At 40.6% G+C, this 15,342-nt stretch overlaps 2 pseudogenes; one reads left to right on the top strand and one right to left on the bottom strand.

Annotated features, from left to right (window-relative positions):
* Positions 1-7,334: 7,334 nt before the first annotated feature.
* LOC134951448 (5S ribosomal RNA) lies at positions 7,335-7,454 on the bottom strand (annotated as a pseudogene).
* Positions 7,455-9,716: 2,262 nt separating this feature from the next.
* LOC134951435 (5S ribosomal RNA) lies at positions 9,717-9,836 on the top strand (annotated as a pseudogene).
* The last annotated feature ends 5,506 nt before the right edge of the window (positions 9,837-15,342 follow it).

The raw sequence follows: 15,342 nt of genomic DNA, 5'->3' as shown, positions 1-15,342 counted from the left end.
ACAGTTCAACTTGAAAAATAAAACACATTATTTATACCTCTTTCAGACCATCATAAATTTCAAGAATATCCTGGGTCGTGTGTCCTGTATTTTAATCCCAGGTTGTGACCTGGGTTGAAGCCAGAATCAACCCAGGATGCCGTGCAGTGTAAACAGGTAAGCCTGGTCAAGGCAACTCGGCACCTGTTCTCTAAATAGAAGGAGGCAGCGCTTGGAGATGGTCATCTCCCAGCATCACCTCCTGTAGCATTGGCAGTGATGTCACAATAGGTATCTCTGTAATGGGTGCAGTGTGTGCAGTACACATGAGCCCCTAGGTCGGGGGGGGGGGTGAATACTGCACTCACTGCACCCATAGAGTATTCTTACCCCTCTGGAGTCTTGGAGCGGCCATTTCCAAGTGATTTGCACATGTGCACTAGAGATGTCCCTGGGAACAAGGCATGGGCACCATGTTCCTAGAGACCTGTGCATGTGCAGTAGAATCTGGCTTTATGCCAGAGTCAACTAGTTGCCAGGGAGGAGGAGGTGGTTCCTCAATGGAGGCTGCACGTGGGTTTCCACCTCTCTTAAAATGCCCCTGGACATCACTAACCCAGCAATATGTCAGTTCAGGCAGCAAGTCTGAAAGGGGTCTCAAGCCAGGTCGCACCCTGGGAAGCACCCATGTACAAATTCCTGGGTGCAACTCAGCTCAGCTAATGTGTAAAGGGTATTACTTGGACCTACTAATAAAAAATGATATCATAAAAAATTTTGGTAACATGATTTCATAAAACTAATTTTGGTTACAAAGGGATTATTTCTTTAAATGGTACTAGATTTACAGAAGATGTTATATTCTTTGCTTTTTCTCAAAGGGATTTAGCTCTCCGTTGATCATACAGATTGCAAACTCATTAGAGTTGAGTGCATTTGGGCTCCTAAAATATTAATCTGCCATACACACAATGCAACTACTGTATATACATTTTAGAATTTACTTACTACTTTAAAATATTAAATACTGTAGCAATAAATTATATTTGAATTCATTTGTCATATCTCAGAGGTAACTTTTAGCGAAGTTACTGAATTATTGTGAAAAAAAAACTTGTTTATAGAAAAATAATTTACAATGAGAATTATGTGGTAGCAAATTAATCGCAATTCTCTGTTCCATTCATGTAATGGTACTAGTACATATAATGTACATTTGTTACAGTATACATGTGGAGTATCCCTTATCCAAAATTCAAAATCCCATATTTTTGGGTCCCCTACTGAGATAATGACACATATCTATATATATTATATTAAGAGATGAGCGGGTTCGGTTCTCCGAGATCCGAATCCCCCCCCCCGAACTTCACCTATTTTACATGGGTCCGAGGCAGCCTCGGATCTTCCCGCCTTGCTCAGTTAACCCGAACGAGGCCGAACATCATCATCCCGATGTCGGATTCTCACGAGATTCGTATTCTATATAAGGAGCCGCGCGTCGCCGCCATTTTCACTCGTGCATTGGAGATTGAACAGAGAGGACGTGGCTGCGTTCTCTCCCTGAAAAGCTCTGTAATCTGTGCTGAGTGTGCTGCAAATATCTGTGCTCAGTGTGCTGCAAATATCTACGTTCTCTGCCAGAAAACGCTCCATATCTGTGCTCAGCGTGCAGCAAATATCTGTGCTCAGTGTGCTGCATTGTGGGAACTGGGGACCACCAGTATATAATTATAGTAGTACAGTACAGTAGGCCGTTGCTGTATCTTGCAGCTCTGTGTCAAGTATACTATCTCTGTGCTGCATTATTGTGAGCAGTATATAGTAGGACAGTGCAGCATTTTGGTGACCAGCAGTATACATATATAGTACAGTACAGTAGGCCATTGCTGTATCTTGCAGCTCTGTGTCACGTATACTATCTCTGTGCTGCATTATTGTGAGCAGCATATAGTAGGACAGTGCAGCATTTTGGTGACCAGCAGTATACATATAGTACAGTACATTAGGCCATTGCTGTATCTTGCAGCTCTGTGTCAAGTATACTATCTCTGTGCTGCATTATTGTGAGCAGTATATAGTAGGACAGTGCAGCATTTTGGTGACCAGTAGTATACATATAGTACAGTACATTAGGCCATTGCTGTATCTTGCAGCTCTGTGTCAAGTATAATATATCCGTGCTGCATTATTGTGAGCAGTATATAGTAGGACAGTGCAGAATTTTGGTGACCAGCAGTATACATATAGTACAGTACAGTAGGCCATTGCTGTATCTTGCAGCTCTGTGTCAAGTATACTATCTCTGTGCTGCATTATTGTGAGCAGTATATAGTAGGACAGTGCAGCATTTTGGTGACCAGAAGGAATTCATATAGTACAGTACAGTAGGCCATTGCTGTATCTTGCAGCTCTGTGTCAAGTATACTATCTCTGTGCTGCATTATTGTGAGCAGTATATAGTAGGACAGTGCAGCATTTTGGTGACCAGCAGTATACATATAGTACAGTACAGTTGGCCATTGCTGTATCTTGCAGCTCTGTGTCAAGTATACTATCTCTGTGCTGCATTATTGTGAGTAGTATATAGTAGGACAGTGCAGCATTTTGGTGACCAGCAGTAAACATATAGTACAGTACAGTAGGCCACCGCTGTATCTTGGAGCTCTGTGTCAAGTATACTATCTCTGTGCTGCATTATTGTGAGCAGTATATAGTAGGACAGTGCAGCATTTTGGTGATCAGCAGTATACATATAGTACAGTACAGTTGGCCATTGCTGTATCTTGCAGCTCTGTGTCAAGTATACTATCTCTGTGCTGCATTGTTGTGAGCAGTATATAGTAGGCCAGTGCAGCATTTTGGTGACCAGCAGTATACATATAGTAAAGTACAGTAGGCCATTGCTGTATCTTGCAGCTTTGTGTCAAGTATACTATCTCTGTGCTGCATAATTATGAGCAGTATATATTAGGACAGTGCAACATTTTGGTCACCAGCAGTAAACATAAAGTACAGTACAGTTTGCCATTGCTGTATCTTGGAGCTCTGTGTCAAGTATACTTCTCTGTGCTGCATTATTGTGAGTAGTATATAGTAGGACAGTGCAGCATTTTGGTGACCAACAGTGTACATATAGTACAGTACAGTTGGCCATTGCTGTATCTTGCAGCTCTGTGTCAAGTATAATATCTCTGTGCTGCATTATTGTGAGCAGTATATAGTAGGACAGTGCAGTATTTTGGTTACCAGCAGTATACATATAGTACAGCAGTACAGTTGGCCATTGCTGTATCTTGCAGCTCTGTGTCAAGTATACTATCTCTGTGCTGCATTATTGTGAGCAGTATATAGTAGGACAGTGCAGCATTTTGCTGACCAGCAGTAAACAAAGTACAGTACAGTAGGCCATTGCTGTATCTTGGAGCTCTGTGTCAAGTATACTATCTCTGTGCTGAATTATTGTGAGCAGTATATAGTAGGATAGTGCAGCATTTTGGTGACCAGCAGTATACATATAGTACAGTACAGTTGGCCATTGCTGTATCTTGCAGCTCTGTGTCAAGTATACTATCTCTGTGCTGCATTATTGTGAGCAGTATATAGTAGGACAGTGCAGCATTTTGGTGAACAGCAGTATACATATAGTACGGTACAGTAGGCCATTGCTGTATCTTGCAGCTCTGTGTCAAGTATACTGTCTCTGTGCTGCATTATTGTGAGCAGTATATAGTAGGACAGTGCAGCATTTTGGTGACCAGCAGTATACATATAGTACAGTACAGTAGGCCATTGCTATATCTTGCAGCTCTGTGTCACTTCTAGTATCCCGATCAGTGCTCAATATCTGCTGCATTGTTGTGACCAGTATGTATACTGTAATGTGCGATGTGTGTTATACACCTGGTGATTTTATACATCCTGTAATTTTTACTGAGCGATGTTTGAGACAAACCTGGGGATTATACACCCTATATACTGTACTGTGTGATGTGTGAGATACACCTGGGGATTATACACCCTATATACTGTAATGTGTGATGTGTGAGATACACCTGGGATTATACATCCTGTAATCTGTACTGAGCGATGTTTGAGATAAACCTGGGTATTATACACCCTATATACTGTACTGTGTGATGTGTGAGATAAACCTGGGTATTATACACCCTATATTATTATTATTATCCTTTATTTATATAGCGCCAGAAGGGTTTAACATTGCAACATTTTACTGGGCTATGCAGGAGAAAATTAAAAATAGAGGGAAAAAAAAAGAATTGATTACTTCTACCGCTTTCAAAAAGGTCAATGGAAGCTGAAATAATGGACAACTACCTCATGGAAGCCAGATACAGTATACCAAACAGTACTTAGCAGAGTTAGGAATGAGTGCTTATGAAATACAGTAACATGTTGTCATAATATTTCAGAAACTGCATGGCTGGTCTCTTGCACTCTTTTGCTCTAATACACCACCTGCTTTAGGATTTATATTCAAAAACATTATGTCTCCATAATCCCAAAAACGTCAGTCTTCTTGGAAAGTGGTTTGTTCCTTTGTAAGGAAAAGAGAACAAACATTCTCAAACAACGGTTTCTCAATTTCTTTTTCCTCCGGGAAGGGATTGTGGATTCGCAGGAATATCTGAGCATTTCTGTAATCAGAAAGCAGCGACTTTCTAAAAATGTTTACGAATACTTCCAGTGATTTTGTCATTTTCTTCCAGTGATTTGGACCAATAATACCATTGATTAGAACGAATAATTCCAGTGATTTTGTCATTTTCTTCCAGTGATTTGGAACAATAATACCATTGATTAGAAAGAATAATTCCAGTGATTTTGTCATTTTCTTCCAGTGATTTGGACCAATAATACCATTGATTAGAACAAATAATTCCTGTGATATTGAGGTGTTTGTGTCACTTAGCTTAGCCATCCAGTGACCACAGTGCACCTATTTTTCTCTTGTCTTTGCATCATGTGCTGTTTGGGGCCAATTTTTTTAAGTGCTATCCTGTCTGACACTGCAGTGCCACTCCTAGATGGGCCAGGTGTTTGTGCCACCCTCTTGGGTCGCTTTGCTTAGTCATCCAGCGACCTCGGTGCAAATCTTAGGACTAAAAATAGTATTATGAGGTGTTCAGAATAGACTGGAAATGAGTGGAAATTGTGGTTATAGAGGTTAATAATACTATAAGATCAAAATTACCCCTAAATTCTATGATTGAAGCTGTTTTTGAGGGGTTTTTGAAAAAAAACACCCAAATCCAAAACACACCCGAATCCGACAAAAAATTTTCAGGGAGGTTTTGCCAAAACGCGTACGAATCCAAAACCAAAACACAAAACCCGAAAAATTTCTGGTGCACATCTCTAATTATATTATATATATATATATATATATATACACACATAATATATAATATATATGTAATTTTGTCAATAGGGGAACCAAAAATCTGGGATTTTTAATTTTGGATAAGGGATACTCAACCTGTATTGTTATTTTTTATACACTACTCTCTATGTAATCGTTATTAGGGCTACAGTACATATGCAAGTATTATAAATACTTGCTACATGATCAACATCTGTATACTGTAATAAGGGTAGATGTGTAAAAACTCCTAAATGTTTTAAAGAAAATGAAATGTATTTTTTTTAATACGCCCACAAATAATTATTGTTCCTAAATTAATTAATTTTTTTTTTTCAGTATACCTGCCACTATGCCATGCTTATCTACTCGGGTGGTCTTCAGTTTGCCGGCTGTCGGGATCCCAGCACACAGTATACCAGCGCCAGAATCCTGACAGCCGGCATACCAATACTTTATCTTCCTCTTGGGGGACCACAACCCCCCTGGAGGGAGAATAAATAGCGTAGCGTGCCACCATGCCCGCTGTCGGTATGCTGGCAGTCGGGATTCCTATCAACTCTCCTAAAATTCATCTGTAGATTTTCCATTTTTACAGGGCACTCCCAGACTCTTGAAAGAGTTAGGCAGTCTCTCACATGCCGCCCAGATCCCAAGTGAAATGGGTGGCTGGTATTGGATTGTCTCTTTTTACATTTAGTCAGATCATTGTGGTCCTGCTCCAACATTTAAATGCCATGAATTGTGTCTTTGAACATCGTGACAGAGCTATGATTATGCAGTAATAGCAATATGTGTCCTGCACATCAGACATTTTAGGCAGGGGGATTTCTAAAAGTTGTTTAGCAATACATACACTAAACTATTCTCATATATAGTGAAAGATACTTATCACCCATTAAAATAAATAATAGGGAACTCTTTGGGGAGACATCAAATTGCCCTATTCAGTGATTCATAGAACTTGGGTGCATTACATGGCCATAAACAAATGCAAAAATCCGCTTGTATTTAGCGTTCTCTGTATCTGTGGGCCCTAGGGTATGTCGAATTACATGGTTTTGCGAAATCGAAATTGTTTAGGTACAAAAAAATTTCTAGGTTGTTTCCTAGTCCCAATGTCTCATCATCCTACAGTAGCTCAATATCTTAGGGTCCTATAATTGGCTCAAAATGTTTAAAATTTCACTTAGATAGGCAGTCCTGCAGTGAACGCTATTCCAGGGCCAGGAGTGATGCTCTGCCAACCAGATGGACTTAAATTGCAACACAAACATGACTAAAGTCCAATATGAGCCAAAAGTTGTGCCTTTGGTTTGTGATAAACTTGGAAAGTATACTTAATTTTACGTTAATTATAGACATTTTATGAGTGTTTGCATTACTAATTTAGTTGAAGTCAGAAAAGGGGGGGGTTTGGGTTTGGGAATGCTGCACAGGATCAAAAAGAGAGATTATGAAGAAAACAATAAATGAAATATTCGCTCCGAGGAAAACTGACAAATTAGACGATAGTCTAAGATAAATCACCTTCTACCATCAGAATAAATATCTATGGGCAGAAAAAATGGTGATTGTCAGCGGTGCTCCCAAAGGTCCAACCATATTTGAAATTAAAAAGAGAAGAAAAAATGACCTTGGTTGGGAGCACTCATTCCCGGAGAATTACTTGCAGATATGATGTCTGTGTGAATGAAAATGTGATAATAAAGTAATTAATACATAACTTTTAATAGTTTATATGTAATAAAAGGCTAGGTACACTAATTAAAATTACTAAGAAAAAATAATAAATAAAAAAACACAAGATACCCAATTTAATGATGAGATGGCTTTAAACTTTCTAAGCCATATATAAAGTAAGATCTGCGAATATATTTGATGGATTGTTACTGTGATAATTCAGTATCTAGCAAGCAAATGCCCATCCCTCCGTGGGTTCAAATGCAATCACCAATTAAATGCCACTGTAGACCTACAACACCTGGTATTCCTAAGTGGTCTCCCACTAAAGTACTAACCAGGCCCAACACTGTATTGCCTCCAAGATCAAAACGGGGTTGGGCATACCCAGTGTGGTATGGTAGTAGGTAACGTGTGGAAAAGGGCAGTGAGTGTAGCTTTTATGTATGGGATGTGTGTTGTTGTGCCTGTTTAGCCACATGCATTTCTCATTATTAGATAATTTTGTTGACCATCATTGCACCAGTTTAGCGACCCAAACACATGGGTATACAGAGGTTAAATCATATGGTCAACAAAGGTTGATAACATGAGCCTCTGTTATTCCTGTTCGTGGCGTGAGGCAGAGCAAAAAGAATAGCCTATTATAATTTAAGGCATGTATAAAGAGCAAACACAAAATTCAGATGAACCAAGTGTCTGTTATTGCAGATTGAATCTGCCCGTCAGGAAAACATTATTGAATGATATTTTCTGATACACCAATATTAATAAAGAAATCATCCATGCTTAATTGTTGGGTATGATACTTAATTTGTATCGAAGATGGAAAGATTGGCTAAAAAATGGCACACAAATAAATAAATAAATGTGCTTCAAGGAGATATATATTTTTGCTGCAATTAGTTAGACAATGCAACCAAGAACACTCACATACCAGCAGCTGATATAACAGAATACAATTGTTGCCATGGATTTGACATAAGCTGATACTTAGAAGCCAAAGATAATTTTTGAAGAAGAAAAAACACACATCGTTACAACTACCTCTGCCCTGCACTGTGTTATAAATATATACTTAACTTACATCTGTTAAGCATACAGAACAGCCTAAATAATTTGCAGGCAAAAAAATTGATGGCTAAATGCCACAGATAATAGTGCAGAACAAATTGCTGCTAACTTATGTGTATAAAACATGAAAAGCAGTTTAGGTGATTATCAAACAAAAAATTAGCAGCTAAATACCACGGGTGGTGGTGTGAATGGAAATACACAACACCTGCAGTTGATAAGTCTAGGCATATACTTGCTCCTCAAAACCAGCGAGACAACATTTGCCCAAATGAGCGTTTGACTTTGCAGTAATGATGGGGACAGTGAGCAGGGGTGAGGGGGGAGAAAGGATACTTATTTGGCTGTGCGCCTCCCCGTCCCATCAATTGCCGCCGAGCCGCCTAAGTCCGTGCGGTATGCAGACTGGCCGTCTCGCCCGATCTCCTGCCCACCGTCGCTGGTCTGAGACCGGTCACGGAGAGCGCTCTCACGTGACCGGTCTCAGACCAGCGACGGTGGGCAGGAGATCGGGAGAGACGGCCAGTCTGCATACCGCACGGACTTAGGCGGCTCGGCGGCAATTGATGGGACGGGGAGGCGCACAGCCAAATAAGTGTCCTTTCTCCCCCCCTCACCCCTGCTCACTGTCCCCATCATTACTGCAAAGTCAAACGCTCATTTGGGCAAATGTTGTCTCGCTGGTTTTGAGGAGCAAGTATATGCCTAGAATTATCAACTGCAGGTGTTGTGTATTTCCATTCACACCACCACCCGTGGTATTTAGCTGCTAATTTTTTGTTTGATAATCACCTAAGCTGCTTTTCATGTTTTATACACATAAGTTAGCAGCAATTTGTTCTGCACTATTATCTGTGGCATTTAGCCATCAATTTTTTTGCCTGCAAATTATTTAGGCTGTTCTGTATGCTTAACAGATGTAAGTTAAGTATATATTTATAACACAGTGCAGGGCAGAGGTAGTTGTAACGATGTGTGTTTTTTCTTCTTCAAAAATTATCTTTGGCTTCTAAGTATCAGCTTATGTCAAATCCATGGCAACAATTGTATTCTGTTATATCAGCTGCTGGTATGTGAGTGTTCTTGGTTGCATTGTCTAACTAATTGCAGCAAAAATATATATCTCCTTGAAGCACATTTATTTATTTATTTGTGTGCCATTTTTTAGCCAATCTTTCCATCTTCGATACAAATTAAGTATCATACCCAACAATTAAGCATGGATGATTTCTTTATTAATATTGGTGTATCAGAAAATATCATTCAATAATGTTTTCCTGACGGGCAGATTCAATCTGCAATAACAGACACTTGGTTCATCTGAATTTTGTGTTTGCTCTTTATACATGCCTTAAATTATAATAGGCTATTCTTTTTGCTCTGCCTCACGCCACGAACAGGAATAACAGAGGCTCATGTTATCAACCTTTGTTGACCATATGATTTAACCTCTGTATACCCATGTGTTTGGGTCGCTAAACTGGTGCAATGACGGTCAACAAAACTATCTAATAATGAGAAATGCATGTGGCTAAACAGGCACAACAACACACATCCCATACATAAAAGCTACACTCACTGCCCTTTTCCACACGTTACCTACTACCATACCACACTGGGTATGCCCAACCCCGTTTTGATCTTGGAGGCAATACAGTGTTGGGCCTGGTTAGTACTTTAGTGGGAGACCACTTAGGAATACCAGGTGTTGTAGGTCTACAGTGGCATTTAATTGGTGATTGCATTTGAACCCACGGAGGGATGGGCATTTGCTTGCTAGATACTGAATTATCACAGTAACAATCCATCAAATATATTCGCAGATCTTACTTTATATATGGCTTAGAAAGTTTAAAGCCATCTCATCATTAAATTGGGTATCTTGTGTTTTTTTATTTATTATTTTTTCTTAGTAATTTTAATTAGTGTACCTAGCCTTTTATTACATATAAACTATTAAAAGTTATGTATTAATTACTTCATTATCACATTTTCATTCACACAGACATCATATCTGCAAGTAATTCTCCGGGAATGAGTGCTCCCAACCAAGGTCATTTTTTCTTCTTTTTTTAATTTCTAATTTAGTTGAATACTGACAGGATAGACATACAGCACTTAACCTATAACTGTAGCTGAGAGGAAGAGGTGGTGACTTCCCTACTCTGTGAGTCTTTGCATGTTTCGGCACTGCTGTATTTGGGCTTTGACACCAGGCTTTTTTTCTTGTTGATACACTTTTACAGATAAACAACTTGCATCTTTTGGTTTTGGCATCTTGGCCTTGGCTTTCCTGTGTTTTCTGCAGGTTTGTCCTTGTTTTATTGAATCTGAATTTGTGTTATGCACACCAGTGCCTGCAGGAAAGTACTGGTGTCAGAACTGTTATGCACTCCAGTGTCTGCAGGAATGTACTGGTGTTTGAACTGTTATGCAAAACAGATGGACTCACAGACAAACTGGGGGATATGACATAATGTACACAGAAGGTGATAGGGTAACAAAATACACACAAAGTGAACAGAGAAGCCCAGAGGCTAAGGAACTGGGTATCTCCCTTGTATTAGAACTGCTCAGATGGAAAAGCAAGATGTTGTGTTTTAATACGTAGAGAACCCGAAATGCTGTTGCTAAGGGCAACAGCAAAACCCTAAAGGGTTACCAACGGGTGTGGCAGTAAACTCCTTGGTCAGAGATGGAATGATAGACACAAGGAGAATCTCCACAATCCTAATTCTCACTTGCAGTGCACAGGTTTTAGCTTACTGCAACTAAACTGACCCCTGACACCTAGCACAGTGAGACAGGATTAGACAGGCAAGTCTTAGAATACAGCCGCAAACTTGCTAAGTTCACAGAGTAGTAACAGAACCCCAGCAAGCTAAACGACTGACTCCAGTCTTACTGCTAGGTCTGGATTGGCAGAGTGTAATACCAAATCCCCAGGCCTATTTGCAGTAAGCAACAAACAAATACAAAGCTACACAGTACTGGCTAACTTTCATGAACTGACTAACCAACAAAGATTCAGCAGCATCTGCTTACCCTGAAAAGAGGCCTTATAAAGCAGGTGCTGTCCACGCCCCACTCAGACCTCACAGACTGTGAGCACAAAAACCAGCACCGGATCCCCTGCCGTGCACCGAGCCTATAACCACTGCACAGCAAAAGACCCGAACCGGAGTATCAGCTGCGCTCAGGTTACTCCACTAGCACTTGTCTCCCGGTTGCCATGACGACGTGGCAGCACAGGGCAGGAGACCCTAACAATTTGATCAACATGGCGGAGGGTGAAAAGGCAAAATGAACCCAGACCTAGTTTAACATGTACTGTGACATAATAGGTCATCATGATAATCTTCCAGAGTGTATCTTGCCAACATATGGGGATGACATTTGCATCTGAAATTAAGTATCCATTCCTACTATCACCCCTCTGCGCATTAGAGAAAGAATCAAAGAATTGCATTCCCAATACACAAAGCTAAACTAAAAGACTATCCCATTTCACAATGGTCAAAAAAAATTACACTGGAAGGTTTAGTGAATTTAAGTCTAAATGTGAGCAGCGCTTTTACATTGCATTGTGTAAATGCATTATCCAAGACCACTTAACAGTCTCTCACTGATCTTGTACAACTAAAATTCCCAGAAGGGAATAGATGTTCCTTATCGATCAGAGGGGACCTCGCCAAATGTTTCATATGCACCTGCGAGCAAATATATTGGGCACTTCACTCCTGAATCAGGCTTGGCTAACAATGGCCCTCATTCCGAGTTGTTCGCTTGTTGCCGAGTTTTGCTATATTGCGATTAGTCGCTTACTGCGCATGCGCAATGGTCGCAGAGCGCATGCGCTTAGTTATTTTACTCAAAAGTTAGGTATTTTACTCACGGCATAACGAGGATTTTTCATCGTTCTGGTGATCGGAGTGTGATTGACAGGAAGTGGGTGTTTCTGGGTGGAAACTAGTCGTTTTATGGGAGTGTGCGAAAAAACACTGGCGTTTCTGGGAAAAACGCGGGAGTGTCTGAAGAAACGGGGGAGTGTCTGGGCGAACGCTGGGTGTGTTTGTGACGTCAATCCAGGAACGAAACTGACTGAACTGATCGCAATGGCTGAGTAAGTCTGGAGCTACTCAGAAACTGCTAAGAAATTTATATTCGCAAATCTGCTAATCTTTCGTTTGCAATTCTGCTAAGCTGAGATACACTCCCAGAGGGCGGCAGGCCTAGCGTGTGCAATGCTGCTAAAAGCAGCTAGCGAGCGAACAACTCGGAATGAGGGCCAATATTGCTTTCTTACCATTTTGCAAAACCAGAGTATAAGGCCCTCATTCCGAGTTGTTCGCTCGCTAGCTGCTTTTAGCAGCATTGCACACGCTAAGCTGCCGCCCTCTCGGAGTGTATCTTAGCTTAGTAGAATAGCGAACGAAAGATTAGCAGAATTGCGAATATAAATTTCTTAGCAGTTTCTGAGTAGCTCGAGACTTACTCCTACACTGCGATCAGTTCAGTCAGTTTCATTCCTGGTTTGACGTTACAAACACACCCAGCGTTCGCCCAGACGCTCCCCCGTTTCTCCAGCCACTCCCGCGTTTTTCCCAGAAACGTCAGCGTTTTTCCGCACACTCCCATAAAACGTCCAGTTTCTGCCCAGAAACACCCACTCCCTGTCAAGCACACTCCGATCACCAGAACGATGAAAAATCCTTGTTATGCCGTGAGTAAAATACCTAACTTTTGTGTTAAATAACTAAGCGCATGTGCTCTGCGAACCTTGCGCATGCACAGTAAGCGACTAATCGCAATATAGCAAAAATCGGCAACGAGCGAACAACTCGGAATGACCCCCTAAGTCTTTACCATCTCATAGTCAGTGGGAGCGATGGCACAAATGTCAACACAGGACGGTAAGGATTTGTCATCGCTATCGCTAAGTGTCACTTGGGGACGAACTTAGAAAGGTAATTATGTCTTCTCCATTTTAATGAATTGCAACTGCATCATCTCTTCAGATTTTTAGATGGGGAAACAAATGACCCAGGTAAATTTTGCTGGACCCATTGTCAAAATGTTATCTGACTGTGAAACAAAGTTAGTTGTAAAATTTCATCAAATTAAAGCAGAACTACTTGATATAGATTCATCTGATCTAAGTACTAGCAAAAGTAACTTTTTGAGATGTGTAGAGCCATTTCAACTGGTTTAGTACCAGAAGATCTAGTGAACAGAGACACAGAAAAGATTAATCACTCTAGATGGCTGACGACTGGGAAGCGACCTTATAACATCCTGCAAACACTGACAAAATATGTCATGCAAATATATGCAAGGCTATGGTTGTCAATGACAAAAAAACTGGAAAATCACACATGCAAGTATACATACCTTGAGGGTCATCAAGTATTCTAGGTATTTGTCTGCTCCATTGAGAGTTGAAGTCCACAAGGTAATCCAAAACTTTCTTATTACATCCAGAAGCTAGAGCTTCCCATGATGAAAAGAAAGTTTGACAGTTTCAAATTCCACTTGCAGAGCTAAATTTTAAAGCTAATGATTATGTCGATTTTCTTGACTAGAGCAAAATAAGCTTGACCTCTCCTCCAATTCTAAAAAATATGCAAAATGAGGATCTAAACGTTGTAGTTACAGACACCACAAGATTTCAGTCTTCAGACCTGTGGATGTTCCCTTGCCACACTCAGTCAAACTGATAACAACAGCCTCCTCATCTCTGTGTTGCTTTATCAATAGAGATTTCATAATACACAATATGGTAAGATCCAGAGAAGAAATACTTATATTCACAAATGAGACAGACTATAAAATGAGCAAAGAACAAGTAATTAATTAAAGTGCCCTCTGAGAGAAATTTTTCTGACATTTTGGTTGGGCCGTTGGGTTGGACATGGGTGGGATCCGAACTGCAGCCATTTCCTCACAGTGGATTCTGGATATTTTATGACTTTGTCCCAATGGAAAAATTTAAGAGCTGCAGGTAAAATTTTACACAAAAAAAAAATCAATGGAAAATTAAGCACATTTTCCAAGTTTGTCACACAACAAAGACTCCATTTTTGGCTTTTATTGGTCTTTAGTCATGTTTGTGTTGCAATGTGAGGCCATCTGGTTGGCGCAGCGTCACACCTGGCCCAGGAATAGCATGCACTGCAGGACTGCCTATCTAAGAGAAATTTGAAAACTTTGAGCCAATTATGGAACCCTAAGTTACTGAGCAAGGACGACAAGACTTTGCGGCTATAATACCACCTAAGGGTAGAAAATTTCCTGGACCCAAGACATTTTGATTTTGCAAAACCATGTAATTCATCATATCCTAATGGGCCCCCACCACTTCATCTATCCCTCTTTGAATGTTGCTGTTATCACTATCAGCACAAGCCCTCTCCTTGGTGCAAGAGAGTTATCTGAATCAGACTTTTCTCTGCATACATAGTGTACAATTTAAAATAGAGATGAGCGCCGGAAATTTTTCGGGTTTTGTGTTTTGGTTTTGGGTTCGGTTCCACGGCCGTGTTTTGGGTTCGACCGCGTTTTGGCAAAATCTCACCGAATTTTTTTTGTCGGATTCGGGTGTGTTTTGGATTCGGGTGTTTTTTTCAAAAAACACTAAAAAACAGCTTAAATCATAGAATTTGGGAGTCATTTTGATCCCAAAGTATTATTAACCTCAAAAACCATAATTTACACTCATTTTCAGTCTATTCTGAATACCTCACACCTCACAATATTATTTTTAGTCCTAAAATTTGCACCTAGGTCGCTGGATGACTAAGCTAAGCGACCCTAGTGGCCGACACAAACACCGGGCCCATCTAGGAGTGTCACTGCAGTGTCACGCAGGATGTCCCTTCCAAAAAACCCTCCCCAAACAGCACATGACGCAAAGAAAAAAAGAGGTGCAATGAGGTAGCTGTGTGAGTAAGATAAGCGACCCTAGTGGCCGACACAAACACCGGGCCCATCTAGGAGTGTCACTGCAGTGTCACGCAGGATGTCCCTTCCAAAAAACCCTCCCCAAACAGCACATGACGCAAAGAAAAAAAGAGGCGCAATGAGGTAGCTGTGTGAGTAAGATAAGCGACCCTAGTGGCCGACACAAACACCGGGCCCATCTAGGAGTGTCACTGCAGTGTCACGCAGGATGTCCCTTCCAAAAAACCGTCCCCAAACAGCACATGACGCAAAGAAAAAAAGAG

The sequence above is a fragment of the Pseudophryne corroboree genome, chromosome 8 (assembly GCF_028390025.1).
Source record: "Pseudophryne corroboree isolate aPseCor3 chromosome 8, aPseCor3.hap2, whole genome shotgun sequence".
NCBI lineage: Eukaryota > Metazoa > Chordata > Amphibia > Anura > Myobatrachidae > Pseudophryne > Pseudophryne corroboree.
The sequence above is the reverse complement of the archived record's forward strand: the minus strand, read 5'-3'. Positions and strand labels throughout refer to the sequence as shown.